The sequence below is a fragment of the Stenella coeruleoalba genome (genome assembly GCF_951394435.1).
Source record: "Stenella coeruleoalba genome assembly, chromosome: 3".
Lineage (NCBI taxonomy): Eukaryota > Metazoa > Chordata > Mammalia > Artiodactyla > Delphinidae > Stenella > Stenella coeruleoalba.
The window spans coordinates 77,699,628-77,719,570 of record NC_137148.1 but is presented as its reverse complement, the minus strand read 5'-3'; positions in this window follow the sequence as shown (position 1 = coordinate 77,719,570).

The following is a 19,943-nucleotide window of genomic DNA, read 5'->3' as shown; positions in this document are numbered from 1 at the left end:
ATTCTGACTGAAGGGTGGGCAGGCTGGGGAGAGGGGGGAGCTCAGGGCTGCTTCCTCCCCACATCTTTGACTTGAGTTAGTTGAAACCTCCTCTGAATAATCTCCACATTGTATCTCCTCTCCCCCTGTCCCCATTACTGCTGTAGTTGTGCAGGAACTCATCACTTCTCATTGGGAAATGTATAAATGAGGAAAATAAAGGCAGGATGGTGTCCAGAGAAGGAGCCAGGGGAGCCTGAGAAGGTGCTGCAGAAGGAAGATAGTGGAAAAGTGGGCGCTAAGGTCCAGGGAGGAGGCCCTCTGAAAGGAAGGGCTGGCCCACAGTATGAAACGTCACTCAAAGGTTGGGTCAGACAATGCAGGGAGTGTCCATTTGCTCTGACAGCTGAGAGGTTTTTGATAAACCAGCCAGGGGGTAAAATTGAGAAGGAAGCAGGGCATTTTTCCAAGGTACCCACAGTTTGGACAGTGCCCTTCACTTTGGATGGTGTTTCTTTCTACACTCTTGGAGGGGAAGTTACCCCCAGAAAACCTGGACCTTCTGGCTGACATCCAAGTGCCCTCTGATCCTGCTGAAACTCATCTGTCCTATCTGCCATCTCAAGATTCTCAGCCAAGTTTGCTCTACTCCATAGTAATGTTTTCCTAAGTAAACCAGAAAAAAAAAAAAAATCTGTGTAAACAGGCAAAGACTAATTAGCAAAATAGGCACAGGCTCTCAGAGTCTCCTTTCCCTTTTAACAGGCATGTATCTGAGTAGGAGCTTCATCCTTCTGACCTGAATTATCCAGAAGAATGGCTCCAGTGGTGAAGTTCTGTGTGTAAGGGAGGTGAAGGTGTGCTGGCCAGTGGGAGACAATGTTTAGACCATAGGAGCCTTGCCGTGTGCAGTGGTCTGAATGTTTGTGTTCTCCCGAATTCCTACATTGGAATGGTAATGCCCAAATTGGTGGCATTAGTAGGTGGGACCTTTGGAAGTGATTAGGTCATGAGGGCAGAACCCTCATGAATAAAATTAATGCCCTTATAAAAGATCCCTGAGAGAGCTCTCTTGCCCCTTCCACCTTAAGAGGCTGCAAGAAGACGTCTACCACTTGGAAGAAGCCCTCACCCTACCATGCTGGCACCCTGATTTCAGACTTCTGGCCGCCAGAACTGTGAGAAAAACATTTCTGTTGTTTCTAAGCCCTCCAGCCTGTGGCATTTTGTTATAGCTGCCTGAATGGGCTAAGACACCTTGCTTCTCAGTTCACTGGGCTTGCGTATGGATGGCAGATGAAGTAGGGGAAGGGGGAAAGAATGGAGATGGAAGGTTGGAGGGACAGGGGAAGAAGACAAGAAAGAGAACCAACAGGAGATGAAGTAGTTTTTAGTTTTCACCACTACCAAACAAGAACTTGAGTCATACACATACCTATAGGTGGGACCTCAGGTTTTACTTCTCATTCTTCACGTCCCTGCATATACCTTCAGGCCTTGTTCTTTAACGTGACACAACTTTCTGCTTCTTGTCTATGTGGAACACAGAGGGCTGAGTCACAACTGCTTTCCAGGGCTGTACTAGGGAGTGCTCTTGGGATCAATACCTGTCGAAGCAAAGGAAAGATGGGCAAAGGGAGAAGTTCAGCTGGGATACAGATCCAGTAGAAGGCTCACATGATCCTTCAGGGAATGACGAAGATGTGATGCCCTTTAGAGATGTCCAGGGTTGGCAAGAGAGAGCTGAGCCCTTATAAGCCTGCATCAACCAGTCTTTGGATATGGTTGAAGAGGGAGGCAGCATGGCTTTAAGGAAGGGAAGCATCTCCCTTAAGCTGTGGCAGCCCCCAAGTGGCTGATGAGTGTTGTCAGCTGGTGGCACTCCAGGAGCTGGAGTAGGGCCTTTTTATCCCCAAAGGGGATTCAGGTAGCTGATCACACCTGCTACACTCCCCAAGGCTATGTAACATCATAAAACTTTGGAAAAAGAATGGAGGAGAGAATCAATATTGCAAAAGTATGCTGTCATATTGCTGTATAACAGAACATTAGGTTTGAAAACATTACCCATTTTATTAAATTTCCCCCCCTTTTACAAAGGCATTTGTCTTCAGGAAGGCAATAGTGAAGAATACTTTGTTTCACAGAGCAGCCAGCCTCCATAGAGTCAGTACTACTATCCAGATATACAGAAACAACAACTTTACCACTTTTATTGCTGAGAATGGGTATAAAGATAAAATAAGCTTTTTCTTTTCTAATTTTGTCTAGTGGTATTAAAACAAAACAAAACAAAAGAGATTGCTCTGGAGGTCTGGCAGCTGGTGAGGAGGTAGGTGTGACACCCTCTGCTTGCCAGGAAGCTCTAAGCCTTCAGCTTCTTCTGATTTCCTTGCTGATTTCCCTTAGGTTTGCAACCATCTGTCCTGTGGCTGTGGGTTCATGAAAAGAGCTCAGCTTGCAGAGTTAGTACGCTATGCTCTGCGGTGTCAACAACTAACTAGAGATGTGTAGATCATCCCTCTCCTGGTTTGCAGTTCCTGATGGCTCCTCAATGCCAGCAGGATGGCATTCTGATCCCTTAACATGGCCTCCCAGGGCCTGCAGGTTGTGTCCTGGGCAGCCTTGTCTGCAGCTTTGTGCCTTCATGCCACTGTGTTCCAGCCATGCCTTCCTGCTTTCAGATGCCAGAACACACCGGGCTCTTTCCAGAGTTCCTGCCTTGGCTCATTTTCCTTCTCCTGAAATACTCCTCCCTTCCCATTCCCAAAGCTTTAACTTTCCCCAACACTGCATTAGATTGTAACTGTCTAAGCCCATATAAAGCCCAGGATCCTCATGGCTCAATACTAAATTCGGCTTATATTTAAAGAAACAGTGGCCCAGTGTTCCAAAAGTAACTAAAATCATTTAATCTTCACTGCAATCCCTTTACTGCAATTGAAAGTGCCTGAATGGGCACACAATCTGAACACTCAGCAAAACATCTTAAAAATCCTCTCTCTATCTCACTCCCACTGTCTCCCCCCATGCTGAGAAACTTCTTCTATAAACATTTCAAAAATCAACCAGAAGATGCTCTCTTGTTGTATTCCCCCTTCTTGTTTCCTTCTGCAATGATGCAATTCCTCCTAAAGGGTCCGAAGGAGGTAAAATCATTGTGATTATTAATGTTCTTTTATCTGCCTCATAACTGCTTGTCTATATCCTCCATTAGACTCCATGGCCGAAAGGATCATTTCAATCTTATTCACAGAACGTGAGACTCTGCCTGGCACAGAATATGTCCTCAATAAATATCTGTGGAATGAATAAGAACACATTGCTGGGTCTTTCCAGGCTAAACTTCCTTCTTAAAAGATGAAAGGAGTAGACTGGGTAATTTAAAAAGACACTTATAATTGAAATGGTCTCTGATCACATAAGATCAGGAGGTCAGAAGAACTGTCTAAACACTTCGTGATTCTATTTGTATTGAATGGCTCTCACAGTCAATAATGACTGTAAGTAAATCAAACACGTATAGTACTTACTATGTACTAGGAATTTTTAAAGGACTTTGCACGTATTTGCTCATTTCACCCTTGTGAGGTAGGAACTGTTATTTGCCCCATGTTATAGGTAAGGAAACTAAGGCCCAGGGAAGTTGAATAATTTGCCCTGGGTTGCAGAGCTGCGAAGTGACAGCATTAGCATTTGAATCTGGTGGGCTAGCTCTCTAGTGCGTGCCCCTAACCACTGCTCTAAGATTACTCTTTGCTGTATACAAACATTGATAATGGACTGGGGATGGGGATGGGCTGCATGACCTCTTGGGGGTGGAGATTGAGATTATATTTCAAAATGAGTAATTTAATATCTGCAATGATAAAAGTAAATTTTTCTAAGGTACTTTATCTGGTCTTCAGAGTGTATCTGGAGATGATAAAAATAATACACCTAGCCAGTCACCAAAGGTCATATATTATATGATTCCATTTATATGAAATGTTCAGAATAGGCAAATCTGTAGAGACAGACAGTAGGTTAGCAGCTGTTTAGGGCTGGTGGAGCGAGGAGGTTGTAAGGACAGGAGGGAGATAGCTAAAGGGCTTGGGGTTTCTTTTTGAGGTGATAAAAAATATTCTAGAATTGACTGGTGATTTACATGTTTGTGAATATATTAAAAACCACTGAATTGCATAGTTAAATTGGGTGAATTGTGTAGTATGTGAATGATATTTCAATTAAGCTGTTATTTAAAAAATACTTCCTTATAAATCTGTCTTCAACATGATAGCTATCTATGAATTTCAAAAGAACACTTTAAGATCCTTTTGTTGGGCTTCCCTGGTGGCGCAGTGGTTGTGAGTCCGCCTGCCGATGCAGGGGACATGGGTTCGTGCCCCGGTCCGGGAAGATCCCACATGCCGCGGAGCGGCTGGGCCCGTGAGCCATGGCCACTGAGCCTGCGCGTCTGGAGCCTGTGCTCCGCAACGGGAGAGGCCACAGCAGTGAGAGGCCCGCGTACCGCAAAAAAAAAAAAAAAAAAAAAAGATCCTTCTGTAGTACAAGTCTTTCACTTAAACTTCTGTTTACCCACTTACATTTGCTGCTCCTCCAAGGGTTTTGGAAAGATACTCACAACAGGAGCACTTTTCTACCTGGCAGATTCAGGTTGCATGTTGGTTAGCTACTTCCAGCAATGAATGTGCTGCTGGAAGATTATCTTTAAACCTTTAAAAATGGTTATTATAAATAAAAATTTATTTCAAACATTTTAGGGGTGTTTATTCTCAGAAAATTCTTGTTAAACATAAAATTATTTTTCTATTAAAATTTTATTTTGGAATAATTTTAGACTTACAGAAAAGCTGCAAAGGTAGTACAGAGTTCCCAGTTTCAGTTTCCCCAGTTACCATCTTATATTACCGTGATATATTCATCAAAACTAAGAAACCAACACTGGCATATTATTATTTGCCGAACTCCAGACTTTATTTGGATTTCACCAGTTATCTCATCAATGTCCTTTCTCTGTTTGAGGTTCTAATCCAGGATATCGCCCGCCGCACTATGGTCACATCTTCTTAGACTCCTCTGTGGTCTGTGACAGTTCTTTAGTCTTTCCTTGACAGGCTTTCATGACCTTGACAGATTTCAGGGGTACTGGTCAGATGTTTCGTAGAATGTCCCTCAATTTGAGATTATCTGATGTTTTTCTCATGATTAGGCTGGGGCTGTGGGTTTGGGGGAAGAATACCACAGTGGCAAGTGGCTTATCATCACGTTGTGTTGGGGGTACCTGATATCCATGGGATTTATCACTAGTGATAGTAACCTCCTTCACTTGAGTAAGGTGGTGTTTGCTGGGTTTCTCCACTGAAAAGTATAATCTCTCCCTTCTTATACTCTATTCTTTGGAAGCAAGTCATTAAGTCCAGCTCACACTCAAATTTTTTTTTTTTTTTGCCGTACGCGGGCCTCTCACTGTCGTGGCCTCTCCCGTTGCGGAGCACAGGCTCCAGACGCGCAGGCTCAGCGGCCATGGCTCACGGGCCCAGCCACTCCGCGGCATGTGGGATCCTCCCGGACCGGGGCACGAACCCGTGTCCCCTGCATCGGCAGGCGGACTCTCAACCACTGCGCCACCAGGGAAGCCCTCAAATTATTTTTAAATGTGAAAATTATTCTTATTTTTTGAAATATTTAATAAGACTTACAAAGGTGATTACAATTGACTGAGAGGGTGAAGTTTAACTGAGGCCCAGCCTCTCTGCTACGAACTAGCAATTGAAAAGTTATAATGAACATACATCCCCTGTCTTGCCATCTTCTTCTGGAATAATTTTGAGACTTGGGTTACTTTTGTTTCTATGAGTGGCTTGGCTTTTCTGCTGGTATAATTGTCATGTTTATGATGGGATTAGGTGAAGGGTACTTGGGTGGTTTGTTGCTGCCTAGTGACGTACAGAGAACTGTGAAGGAAAAACTACTCTGTTATCAGCCCAGTTCTCCTTACCTGCAGAGTCAAAAGCACCCTTTTGGTTTCATTATATTGTGTTTGTTAATTAGATCCAGTTCAGAGTCTAAAGGCACTGGTTACAGAAGATCATACTTTAAGCATGACTTGTTTTTCAAATAAACATAGCATAGTTCTGTGGTAAAAATAGCCTTCTGGCAAAGAAGCTTCATTGCTTTGTAATACTCTTTTGCTGCAATAGGATTTTTACTTATATGAATTTTGGATTATTCTCCAAGAGGTATCACTTGGTACTATTCAAGCCAATAGCACTTTTATGAGTAGATCAGTTTCCTTTTTCTGTGTTTTTCTGTGTTTCTGTGTCCCTCCAAAAAAGGTATGTTGGAGTCTTAACCCCATACTACAGAATCTGTCCTTATTTGGAGATTGGGTTTTGCAGAGATTACCAAATTAAAATGAGGTCATTATATGGGCCCTAATCCAGTATGATGGGTGTCATAAAAAGGAGAAATTGGGGCATAGGTGCACACACAGGGAGGATGCCATGTGCAGACTGGAGTTATACTGCCGTAAGCCCAGGAACTACCAGAAGCTGGAGAGAGACCTGAGACAGATCCTCCCCGGCACCTTCAGAAGGAGCGTGGCCCTGCGGACATGCTGCTTTTGGGCTTCAGCCTCCAGAACTATGACAATACATTTCTATTGTTCTAAGCCAGCCCTAGCTGTTGTTATGACAGCCTTAGCTAACTAATACACTCAGGATGGGGAATGCGGGACACAAGTATAAAGATCCCAGCTTAAAATGACTCAGACCTTCTCCAGGTTTTTCCTGTACCAGGAAATGCCTCTCGTGAATTTGAATTCTGATTTGAGCATTTAGTCTAGAAAGAGTAACTACCTCTTCAACTGGGGTTGTGTTTCTACAACATTCTTAGGAAGAAGGGCTACGATGTCACTTCTCTCTGTGTGGATGAATCCACCTTTTAAGTTACATTTACTATGAGGCTTTGGATCTTTTTTTTTTTTTTTTTTTTTTGTGGTACGCGGGCCTCTCACTGTCGTGGCCTCTCCCGTTGCGGAGCACAGGCTCCGGACGCGCAGGCTCAGCGGCCATGGCTCACGGGCCCAGCCGCTCCGCGGCATGTGGGATCGCCCCGGACCGGGGTACGAACCCGTGTCCCCTGCATCGGCAGGCGGACTCTCAACCACTGCGCCACCAGGGAAGCCCTGGATCTTCTTACTCAAGTTTTCTGAAGCTCACTGCCTTGCTGGTCTTGGTGCTCTCAAGCCTCTCAGAACAGGGCCAGTCAGCGACACCCCTCTGCTCTATGGTGTCACCTTCACATTCCTGCCCTCACAAACCTGTTCATTTCTCTCTCTGGGTTGAAGTTTCAGCACTTAAGTTAGTATTTTGGTATATTGTTTTTCTTTAAATGGCAAAATCTTTGAAGAAAGGGTCTTTCAACAAATTGCTCATAAATCTAATGGTAACAATTTATAAAATATTTATTCAGTACCTCTGTACTATGAACGTATATATGGACACTTGTCCATGATCACATAGAGCCAGGAATCATCACAAGTTGGATGTGATATATATATCTATATAGACTATATATATATAGAGAGAGACACTATATAGATATATATAGATATAGACACTTGTTCATGGTCACACAGAGCCAGGAATCATCACAGGTTAGATGGACTCTGAAGCCCTGACTCTGGGAATCACATTCAGTAAAGACGGCCTGCTAAACCAAGTCTGACTAATAGAGCACTGATCTTTCCTCAGAAGAGTGTCAGCACAGGGTAGGTGCACTATTCATATTTGTGTTGCAGGAGGTGTTTGTAGCTCTGTATGGGTATTACTATGCTGTAGGAAAGAGGCATCATAAGGGAAGAAACCTCTCTACCGCAATTATGAGGTTGAACCATCTAAAATTGCCTATATTCAAAATGTTTGACCTACAGAGATGACAACTTCATACAATTTAACCTTATACAATTGCTAAATGGATTTAAGCTAAAAGAAGGTTCAGTATCTTGCTGCTTGAGTTGTTTTAAGACTTTTCCCCCATATCCATGAGCTCTGACTCCCATTGCACCCCTGGTTTCTGACAAGGACACTTCATTATTGTGTTTCTGTCACTGTGTGTTCCTGACCTTAGCGGCTCTCTCACATTCAGACATTTTGTTTCAATAGGCATGGTTAAAGTTCTTCCGCCATGAAAGACCGCTGGTGCCTGGGATTGGGAATGTTGCTTCTCCCAGGATCCATTGTTGACCACCTTCTCTTAAATATTTGAAGTCAAGGGACCAGATTTCTCTTTCTCCTCCACTGATCTGTTCTGTGGCCCAGATCAGTCAGCCTTTGCCACCTTGGTTTCTGCCTTGATAAGACAGTCTGAGGCCAGTGGACAAGTCTATCCAAAGAGTCATGAGAACTGGATTCTAGTCTTCCTCCCAGAACCAGCGATGAGACCTTGACCCAACTGAGCAGTTTCTTATCTTTCCTAATTAACTAAATGGGAATTATGTTCATCATGCATGATTCACAGATTTATTATGGGTATTTAAACTATAAAATGCTATGCATATGTAATATGTTTCCTTAGCACTGCACCTAAACCTCAAGTTAGTAGAGGTAACGAAGATTAGCTAAACCCTGGTAGATATAGCAAGCTAGATAATAATGATGGGGATATAATAGCTAACAGTCACTGAGAATGTTCTCTGTGACAGACACTGCTCTAGATGCTTTACTTGAATATTCTCATATAATCCTTATAACAACACCATAAGTTGGATGTTACTATCTCTATCTTACAGTTAAAGAAACTGAGTTACAGAGAGGTTAAGTAAATCACACAGTACATGGCAGAGCCAGGCATCGTAGCCACACTTTCAGCCTGTGGTTGAGACATTTAACGCTCACTAAATATCCATGTGAACCCCCTCATTTCCCAGACTCCCTTGTAATTATATTGGCCTTGTGAGTAGTTCTTGCCACTTGACTGGAAGTGCAGTGATGTAGGTTAACCAGTTTGAAGCATAAAAGAGTGGTTGTACCTCCTACACTGTTGATGGGAATGTAAATTGGTGCAGCCACTATGGAGAACAGTATAGAGGTTCCTTAAAAAACTAAAACTAGAGCTAACATATGATCCAGCAATTCCACTCCTGGGCATTTTTCTGAAGAAAACTGTAATTTGAAAATATATGTGCACACCGATATTCATAGCAGCACTATTTATAATAGCTGAGACATGGAAGCAACCTAAATGTCCATCAACCCAGGAATGGATAAAGAAGATGCGGTCCATATATACATTGGAATACTACTCAGCCATAAAAAAGAATGAAATAATATCATTTGCAGCAACATGGATGAAACTAGAGATTATCATACTAAGTGAAGTAAGTCAGAAAGAGAAAGACAAATATCATATGATATCCTTATATGTGGAATCTAAAATATGACACAAACGAACTTATTTATGAAACAAAAACAGACTCACGGACATAGAAAACAAACTTATGGTTACCAAAGGGGAAAGGGGGTGGGGGAGGGATAAATTAGGAGTTGGGGATTAACATATACACACTACTATATATAAAATAGATAAACCACAAGGACCTACTGTATAGCACAGGGAACTATATTCAACATCCTGTAATATACCATAATGGAAAAGAATATGAAAAAGAACATATATATGTATAACTGAATCACTTTGCTGTACACCAGAAACCAATACAGCATTGTAAATCAACTACTATACTTCAATAAAAAAAGAAGACTGGTTATGAACTTTCCATACATTCTCCATTCCCCTGCCTAGGCCTCAAGTTGAAATGATGACATTATAAGTCAAAAACAGCATGGATAACTTGAAAGCAAGCTGCCTTGGGGAGCCGATGGACCTGCAGTGAACTTTGCCTAAGAAAGAAATGCTCTTCTATTTGATTGGCCAATGAAGTTTCAGATTTGTTGGTTATTGCATTATAGTCTATCCTATCCTGACTAATATACTGCTTCTTGAAGTAAATATATTAGTAGTTTTTCTTTGCATGTTGAAAGACACTCAATGTTAATAATCAGACAATCCTCCTCCAACATGCTTCCTCCTCAAAAACTTCTTTGCAAAGTTGCTTTATGCAGGGCTTCCCTTGTGGTGCAGTGGTTGAGAGTCCGCCTGCTGATGAAGGGGACACGGGTTCGCGCCCCGGTCTGGGAAGATTCCACATGCCGCAGAGCGGCTGGGCCCGTGAGCCAAGGCCGCTGAGCCTGTGCGTCCGGAGCCTGTGCTCCACAACGAGAGAGGCCACAACGGTGAGAGGCCCGCGTACCGCAAAAAAAAAAAAAAGTTACTTTATGCAATGTTCAAAGTTCTCTCCTCCACTTTCTCTACGCATCAGCCCAAGATATATTTTCCATGTACCTATTTGTCTACCTACTTCCTATCTACCTGATTCTCATGTGTGTGTGTGTGTGATTGTCTGTGTCAACTACTTTTGGTCAGTTGTTCTGGGTTTTTTAAAATGTCACTATTTGATTATATCCTCCTCTCTATTGCATGTCTTGAGTTGATCTCTAATTTTCTTATCCTCTCCGCGGTCTGGTCCTTTTCTTTGTGAGCCTTCTATCTCATTTGAGGTTGGAAAGGGGTAGTTATCTTGCTGTGTGGGATGGAAGAAAGGGCCTGAGGTGCTAACCGCAATCTGTAGATGCTCACCCATCTCGATTGATTCAGCCCATGTCCCACCCCCAAATTCTGAACTTCAACCTGGCATTCAGCCTGGCTCACTTCTGTCAGTAGCTTCTCTATAGGTGGTCGGGTAGTCACTTTCTCCATTCTCTGAATCAGTTTCCACTACTCCACTCTCACTGTCCATTTTCCGGGAATGTGTTGGTTTCTCCTGTCTGTAATTGTCTCCTTTTCTATTCTCTTTATCCTTGTGGGCTTATAACTTTCCTATTTGTTTTAAATTCATTTACTCTCCTTTTAGTGGGGCTTCAGGGGAGAGAAGGGATCAAGACACATGTTCAATCTGTGCATTTGGTCAGAAGTTCCCTGTAACACGTTTTAAAAAATAATAGCCCTGTAAGGTATGGAATAGTAGGCTTGTTTTACAGATAAAGATACTGAGTCTCAGTGAGATTCAGTAAATTGCCTAAAAGCTCACAGCTAAGCACCAGAGCGGTGACTCAGACCTATATTTAACTGAGTCCAAAGCCCACACCCTTCACCAGTACAGAATCCTACCTGCAGTAGTCACCTGGGCAGAGGTCAGATGACCTCTGGCGGGGATGGTCCTAAGAAGACATGATTCAGGTAATGCAAGGTCTAGACAACCCTAAGGCCTCTTCCAACTCTGGCTGTGATATTTGCCTTTGTTTTTTTGATAATCAAAGCAAATGGGTCACAGGGAACTTTTTAAGCAAAGATAATTGATTTATATCATTATAGCTGAAGCATTAATTAGTACTCAATTAAAACCGTAGGGAAGGGGAAAAAAAGCAGAAAAGTCCACTGAGTAATCCACAGTACCCAGTTATACATTTAGCTACAGATACAATCAGCTCGTTGCTACACACAAAGAGGAAAACATATTTGGGCAAGTCCTCTGTGACGCCTCCACTTAAACGCCCTATGTCATAGAGCCTCCTGACATATAGCATTCAGCCAAACCCTCTCAAGGAATGAGTTGTATACGATTTGTTTATTTTAAAATTCACAGCTTGACGTATATATTTGGATACGTGATCATCTTGTCTGTATTAAAACAATGCAATGCAAAATATAAGATGTGCTACTTGAAGTATCCCCCGAAAAAAGCTGGTGACAGAAATGGCAGCCATAGGGACCCCAGTAATGAAAGTCTGACTACCGCATCCTTCAGAGGGAGTGCACACACTTATACATAGTATGAGCTGTTATATAACTTTACTCAGATGTTATCAAGAATAAGTTAATCAATTAATAACTCATTAGGATGAGGCGAACAGAAGAAAGTATAATCTGAAAATTGCAATACATTTGGAAGTGGAAGCCAACCTGAATATATGAGAAGAAAACAATTAAAGACCACGTAGGTTTGTTCTAAATTTTGAGACCGCTCAAATTATGGAAGTCCTTAAAAGACAGATCAAGGAACATAGATTTTTCCTTTTATTATTTTTATTGTACCTTATATGTTTAATGTAAAAATAACTAAGAAAACATGAACTGGGAAAATAAGACTGAAATAAAATTACCCCCAAATCTTATTGCACAGTTAAATTATTGATGCATAGCTTTAATCTTTAAAGCTCTGGAATGTATATGCTATTTTGTAAATGCGTTCTTCACCTAACACAGGATCCTGAATTTTTTCAGTGTCAGTAAATATGTGGCAGAAACTTCAAGGAGATCAGAAAAGGAAAAAATGTGGGGCAGTGATTGGTCAGGCCTCATGGTAGGTGGGCTTCTGCTGGGCCCTGAAGAATGTGCAAGGTTTAGGTAATCAGGGGGTGAGACTCTCCAGGCAGGGCAGCAAAATGGAAAACTGCAGAGAAGGGGAAAGGAGCAGGGTTCGCGGCCCAGTGAGGAGACCTCCCAGTGGGAGACAGCTGACTTCCTGCAGAGAAGGGTGAGTATGACTGGGGGAAGCAGGGACCCAGGCAAAGGGAAGGTTTAGGACAACTTTTCTTTATCTTCTCCAGGAACCAAACAGGGAGGAATGGGTTTGAATGGTAGCTCAGAAAGAGAATGGTGAATGTGATGTGCAGGAGTGAGAGGAAGGATTTTCAAGTGATGCTCTGAATTTGTTAAGACCCTTGTTGCTAAGTAACCGAAAAAGCCAACTGTACTAAAACAAAAAGGAGGGCAGATTTGTTCCAAGGATTTAAGGGTCCGCCAGAACGAAAGAGCTGGAATGCAACAAGGCCTCACTTGGGACCAGAACTCATAGCTGGTAGGCTGCAAGGATGCCGGCCTCCTCTGCTACTGTCGTTCATCTCTGCTCTTCTGATGGTCCTGCCATGTCCTTTCTCTGCAGGCTGGCTTGCTGAGTTGTCAGTTCCCACAGCAAATCTCAGGTACATGTGCTTCATGTCACAGTTCTTGCCACTTAGAAAGTTTTCCTCTCTGTCTCCTTCATTTCTTTATCCAGTCCCTACCTCCCAATGAGGGAAGCAAACCCATTTAGGTCAGTTTAAGTCAGCTCTACCCTTGGTCCAATCAACTGTGGGTTGGAAGGAATGGGGTAGAGTAATGAAATCCTAATGGGCTCCGGGATTCCACCCCAGAGAAGGAGGAACTGGATTGGGCTGAGAGGACACTCCATATGGTCCCTGGTGCATGCTCTCAACTCTTTCTGCTCCAGAAATTAGGGGATCTCTTATGTATTGGGTTAAAAAATCAAGATTATGCAAGTGCCCAAAACGACTTTGAGTATTATAACCAAAGAAAGACTTTTTCTCAACAAAAGGAAATATGGAACTCTGATGAGCTTGCAGGTCATTGAAAAACCTCTTAAAAAGGGCACATTGCCCACATGTGACAATATGAGCCTGAAACAACAGAAATGTAGGGAAAAAATAAAAATCACCATTAACTATGTAATGTAAAGTGATCTGCAACAAGAAAGACCAAGACTATTATAAACTCCAGAGAGAGGTCATATTAGGCATACAATGGTACACAAAATCTTGCCCTGCATGATGGCTTTATTTTCTTGGTTAAACCTAACCAAAGTATTTGCAGTGTCGTATGGTTTGGGTGTGGTGGTAGAAGCCTGGGTGAGTCACGTTGATGACCAATTGTGTTCTTTTTCTCTATAGTGAAGAATTATGGTTTGCTCAGTGTATCAGCCCGGTCTAAATACTTCCTGCACATGCTTCAAGCAACAGTTCTTAATGGGTAAAAGACATGCTGAGAGAGGAAATGAGATGACTATTTTTTGAGTGGGAAGGGTAGATTAAGACATATAGAAAGCATAAGAAAATTGCTTTGAAAACTTCTGTATCACAAGAATATAATAATTCATACGTAAAAGTTGATTCCTATGAACAACTTTGTCTTGGTAAATTCCAGACAGAAACAACACATTAAAGGATTAATCTGGCTTTGTTAAGAATCTGAGGCAAGCTGTTTGCTATTGAGAGAATTGGGCTGCTAAAATTTCTATCTAGAAAATTAACTTAATAAAAATGGTGTTTGTGAGTGAAGAAAAATGGAAGTTAGAGGGAAGCAGCCAGGTTTCAAGAATATAACTTAATTTCCAGAGATCCACTTGCCAGCCAGAATATTTAATTGCATGACTGATCCCTGTGTTGCCTCCAGGCCTGAGGGGTCATAATGAACATGGTACTATCCCAGGATGGGAACTACAGGACTTAGGATTTGGGGTATCCATGACCATGAACACATCATCCCAAACTTGTTTCCCTGTTGCCTAGCAAATACTGGAGCTATTTCAAATAACCAGGCATTCTATCAGCACAAACACAAATGAAACAAATATCTCCATCAAGTTCATATTTCCTGAGGAAATGGAAAAGCACCCGTTTTCAGGCATGAACACGTCAGGGCGAATTCTGCCTGCCAGTTCAGTCAGATACGTGAGTCTGGATTAGAGCTTTCCTAGAGTACTACTCAGCTGTGGATCATCCTATGGTCTAGAGAATGTCCAGAATGCTGGCTGAATGGGGACAGATCTAAAACATTCATCAACTGGACAGGACATTGCTTCTGACTTGGGATCCAGCCAAAATTGGTTTGTCAATTGTCCAAAAGATACTCTATGGTTTAAAATTTTTCAATTAATAATGATGATATATGCAATGTAATAATTGCAGCCAGCATTTATTTGCACAATTATCATACACAAGGCACTAAGCTAAGTGTTTTTATATGTCACCTCACTCAATTATCAGAATAACCCTAGGAAGTAGGTATTATGTTTTATTATCCACAGGAAACAGATAAGGAAACTGAGACTCAGAGTGATTAAGTAACTTGCTCAAGGTTATGCAATCAGTAAATGGCAGAGCTGGGATTTGAACACAGCTGTGTGAAGCTAAAGCTCTTGTGTTTCGTGCACTTTGCTGTCTTGCCAAAACATGATGGCCTCCAGCAAATGGAACTGACGTTCACCTTGGTGTTTACTTGGCTCTGTTCTTTACTTCTCTATAGAAATTCTGAGTCAGTATATATTTGTATGAAAATCTATTTCTAATTATTTTTAATATATATTTTTAATTTTAGAATAGTTTCAGATGCATGGAAAAGTTGCAGAGATAGTATAGAGAGTTCTTATATAGCCTGCATCCAATTTCCCCTATTGCTACAACTGCATGTTACCACGGTACATTTGTCACACCCAATGAACCAACATTGGTACATTACTATTAACTAAACCATACTTTATTCTAATTTCCTTAGTTTTCCCCTGATGTCCTTTTTCTGTTCCAGAATCCCATCCAGGACACCACACTACATTTAGTCATTACATCTCATTAGGCTCCTCTCTGCTATAAAAGCTTCTCAGACTTCCCTTGTGTTTTGATGAACTTGACACTTTTGTGGAATATTGCTTAGGTATTTGAAGAATGTCCCTCACTTTGGATTTGTCTGATGATGTTTTTTTTTAGTCTGGGATTATGAATTTGGGGGAGGAAGTTCCATAGAAGTGAGGGGTCATTCTTATAACATCATATCAGGAGTACTCACTATCAACATGATTTATCATTGATTACGTTGATCTTCATTGCCTGGATGTTGCGGTGTTTGTCAGGTTCCTCCACTGTAAAGTTACATTTTACACTTTTCTATACTCTTTGGAAGCAAGCGATGAGACACAGCCCACACTCAAGGGGTGGAGGGTTATGCTCAACTTCCTTGAGGAGGGAGTATCGACATAAAGTAGCTGGAGTTCTCCTGTATGGGATATTTGTCTCTTCTCTCCTACTTATTTATTTATTCAATTATTTATTTATATCAGTGTGAACTCATAGATATTTACTTTATACTTTGGATTATATCTAACACTACACTATTTCTTTTGTTGCTCAAATTGTTCTAGATTTGGCCATTGGGAGCTCTTTCAGGTCAGCCTATGTTTCCCTTTGTTTCGTTTTGCTTTTGAACACTCCCTTACTGTCCGGCACTACAAGATGCTTCAGGTTCATCTTATGTATAACCTGCTGCAGCACTAGAAATTAGCCATTTCTTCAAGGAGTCCTGATTCCTTTTATTGGAAAATGGTATTAGAAACAAAGTTCTGGGGGTTGGGGTGTGTGTGATCATTGCTACTGAGGTGTCATAGCTTCTAGGATAGAGCTAGGAAATATGTGTATGTATACTAACCAATGTTTATATACAGATCTTTAATTATTACTGTATATTAAGCTTAACATGAGTTCATACTGATATATCCAACTCTAATCCATTCTACAGGGTCCATTCTAGCCTTCTCTTTTGCTTATCTGTAACTTTCAGCCCCAAAAGTGAGAAAATTGGATCTCATCATCTGCCACTATTTACTTATTTGTTCATTCCCAGCTTACATGTACAGTGGTTCCAGAATTTCTGATCTTTATTCCCATAAGGAACAGCTTTATCAACTACAGTACAGCATTTATGTGAAGTCCCCTTTGTCTTTAGTTAAAACAGTGCTTTCCATTGTATGTATGTGCCACATCTTCTTTATCCATTCATCAGTTGATGGACACTTAGGTTCCTTCCATGTCCTGGCTATTGTAAATAGAGTTGCAATGAATATTGTGGCACATGACTCTTTTTGAATTATGGTTTTCTCAGGGTATATGCCCAGTAGTGGGATTGCTGGGTTGTATGGTAGTTCTATTTGTAGTTTTTTAAGGAACCTCCATACTGTTCTCCATAGTGGCTGTATCAATTTACATTCCCACCAACAGTGCAAGAGTGTTCCCTTTTCTCCACACCCTCTCCAGCATTTATTGTTTCTAGATTTTTTGATGATGGCCATTCTGACTGGTGTGAGATGATATCTCATTGTAGTTTTGATTTGCATTTCTCTAATGATTAATGATGTTGAGCATTCTTTCATGTGTTTGTTGGCAATCTGTATATCTTCTTGGGAGAAATGTCTATTTACGTCTTCTGCCCATTTTGGGATTGGATTGTTTGTTTTTTTGATATTGAGCTGCATGAGCTGCTTGTAAATTTTGGAGATTAATCCTTTATCAGCTGCTTCATTTGCAAATATTTTCTCCCATTCTGAAGGTTGTCTTTTGGTCTTGTTTACGGTTTCCTTTGCTGTGCAAAAGCTTCTAAGTTTCATTAGGTCCCATTTGTTTATTTTTGTTTTTATTTCCATTTCTCTAGGAGGTGGGTCAAAAAGGATCTTGCTGTGATTTATGTCATAGAGTGTTCTGCCTATGTTTTCCTCTAAGAGTTGGATAGTGTCTGGCCTTACATTTAGGTCTTTAATCCATTTTGAGTTTATTTTTGTGTGTGGTGTTCGGGAGTGTTCTAATTTCATACTTTTACATGTACCTGTCCAGTTTTCCCAGCATCACTTATTGAAGAGGCTGTCTTTTCCCCACTGTATATTCTTGCCTCCTTTATCAAAGATAAGGTGACCATATGTGCATGGCCAGGACATGGAAGCAACCTAAGTGTCCATCTACAATTGAATGGATAAAGAAGATGTGGCACATATATACAATGAAATATTACTCAGCCATAAAAAGAAATGAAATTGAGTTATTTGTAGTGAGATGGATGGACCTAAAGTCTGTCATACAGAGTGAAGTAAGTCAGAAAGAATACCGTAGACTAACACATATATATGGAATCTAAGGAAAAAAAAAAAAAAGATCATGAAGAACCTAGGGGCAAGATGGGAATAAAGACACAGACCTACTAGAGAATGGACTTGAGGATATGGGGAGGGGGAAGGGTAAGCTGTGACAAAGTGAGAGAGTGGCATGGACATATATACACTAACAAACGTAAAATAGATAGCTAGTGGGAAGCAGCCGCCATAGCACAGGGAGATCACCTCGGTGCTTTGTGACCGCCTGGAGGGGTGGGATAGGGAGGGTGGGAGGGAGGGAGACGCAAGAGGGAAGAGATATGGGAACATATGTATATGTATAACTGATTTACTTTGTTATAAAGCAGAAACTAACACACCATTGTAAAGCAATTGTACTCCAATAAAGATGTTAAAAAAGAAAAACAGTGCTTTCCAAAGTTACCTAGTTCTTTTAAAAAATTATTCTCTTATTATGAAAACAATATAGTTTTATTGTTGAATGTTTGGAAAATAGAGCAACGTTTAAAGAATATTTCATTATCTTATATTAACTACTATTAACATTTGGTTCTGTCCCACTTTCCTCCTCTGTCTCTATGGATATATACATCAATACGGGTATCTCTCTACATGGAACTCTCTCCATATATGTATATCTCTCTATGTTTATGTAAGTTATCAAAGGAGCATTGTAGTCAGCAGTGGTTATGCAGAAGATTTAGAAAGGATTCTGTAACCAATTTTTAAATTGAAACTTGATAAAAGCCAAGGGCATAGAAAATAATTCTAGTACATTTAAGTGGATCTAAGATACTTCCAACACATTTCTGTCTGGTGATCTAACTACCTGTAACAGTAGAACTTATGTCCTTTAAGTTGTCTAAATGTGAAACTGCCCTCATCTCTATTAATAGGACCTGAATAGCAATTACATCAAGACTAATCTCTCTAGAGAATGCTGTAAGGGCAACTATCCTGCTTTGTTGACCAAAAAGAAATCCCCAGCTATAGATACCCAATGTCATGCACCAAGTATCACATTCCTCTATAAACATTTTGGCTCCTGATAGTACATGCTTGCCCACAGCTGAGGACAATCCACTAGCTCAAAGAGGAAGACTACAGTGGAAACTCCAAGAAAAGCCAACTTATTTTTTTCTCAGACATGATTTTGTACGTCATTAAAAACACAGATGAGTGTTTGGCTGAGACTTCACATTTCTATTCCACAGAGCATAGAAGAGCTAACTGTGGCCTCCATAACTCTAGGGATAGATCGTAGTTCTTAAACACCTTGGTCACAGGTGTGGGTCCCTGCAGTTCAAGCTTTATGAGCTTCCTGGGAAATCTCTCTCCTTTTGTACACCTTCATTGGTTTACAGCAATTTCATCTTTCCCAGATGCATAGGATGAATAGGTCTAAAAATAAGAGTTATATAATGTTGGTGGATGATTTATTGATGCTGGACATGGAGCAGGACCAAGAGCCAACACATGAATTGAAAAACAAAAGATGAAATAGTTCTCAAGAAGAATACAGGAGCCACATACCAGGCCCAGTGTGTCTAGAGAAGGGGAGAAGTCCTCAGCAGCAGGCTGGCCCTTTTTGGTAATAATCTCCCTGGGGGCTGTAGGAGAGAGAAGGAGAGGAAACTGAGAAGGGATAGAGAAATGCGTGGTAGTGAAAGGTTCCTCTGCAGCATATGTATGCTTTTTTCAGGAAGAAACCCTTGGAATTAGATGGAGCGGATATAAAATATTGAGACCTGTGAGTTTAAGAGACTCATGGAAAGTGAAAGTTTCCTTGGTGTTGATAATGGCCGTGAATAGGTTCACTGTGGGGGGATGTACAAGTTGGGCTCTTTATAGTGTTCTTTCTGGCTACCCCAGAACAGAGGGTTTGAGCCCAATGATCAGTTGATAAAGAAAGGAGGAAGTTTCAGCTGCCTTGTATTACCCCAACCTGACACTCTCTGGCACAAAATACCCAAGGTCTTTGGGGCAGTCTCTGGGATCCTCTGAAGGATGTAAAAGGCTTTTTTCCAAAGGAAGAGAAGCAATTGAGGTGTAGGGCCTGGTAAGGCCATCACTTACAGCTGTGCATCTCGTATGTGCATAAGAACACTCCAGAGAGGGGCCTTAACTCTCCCTTGCCAACCCTGTGCTCTGCCTGACACTCCATCTACTCAGGGAAGGTGACTTTTCCAGCTGG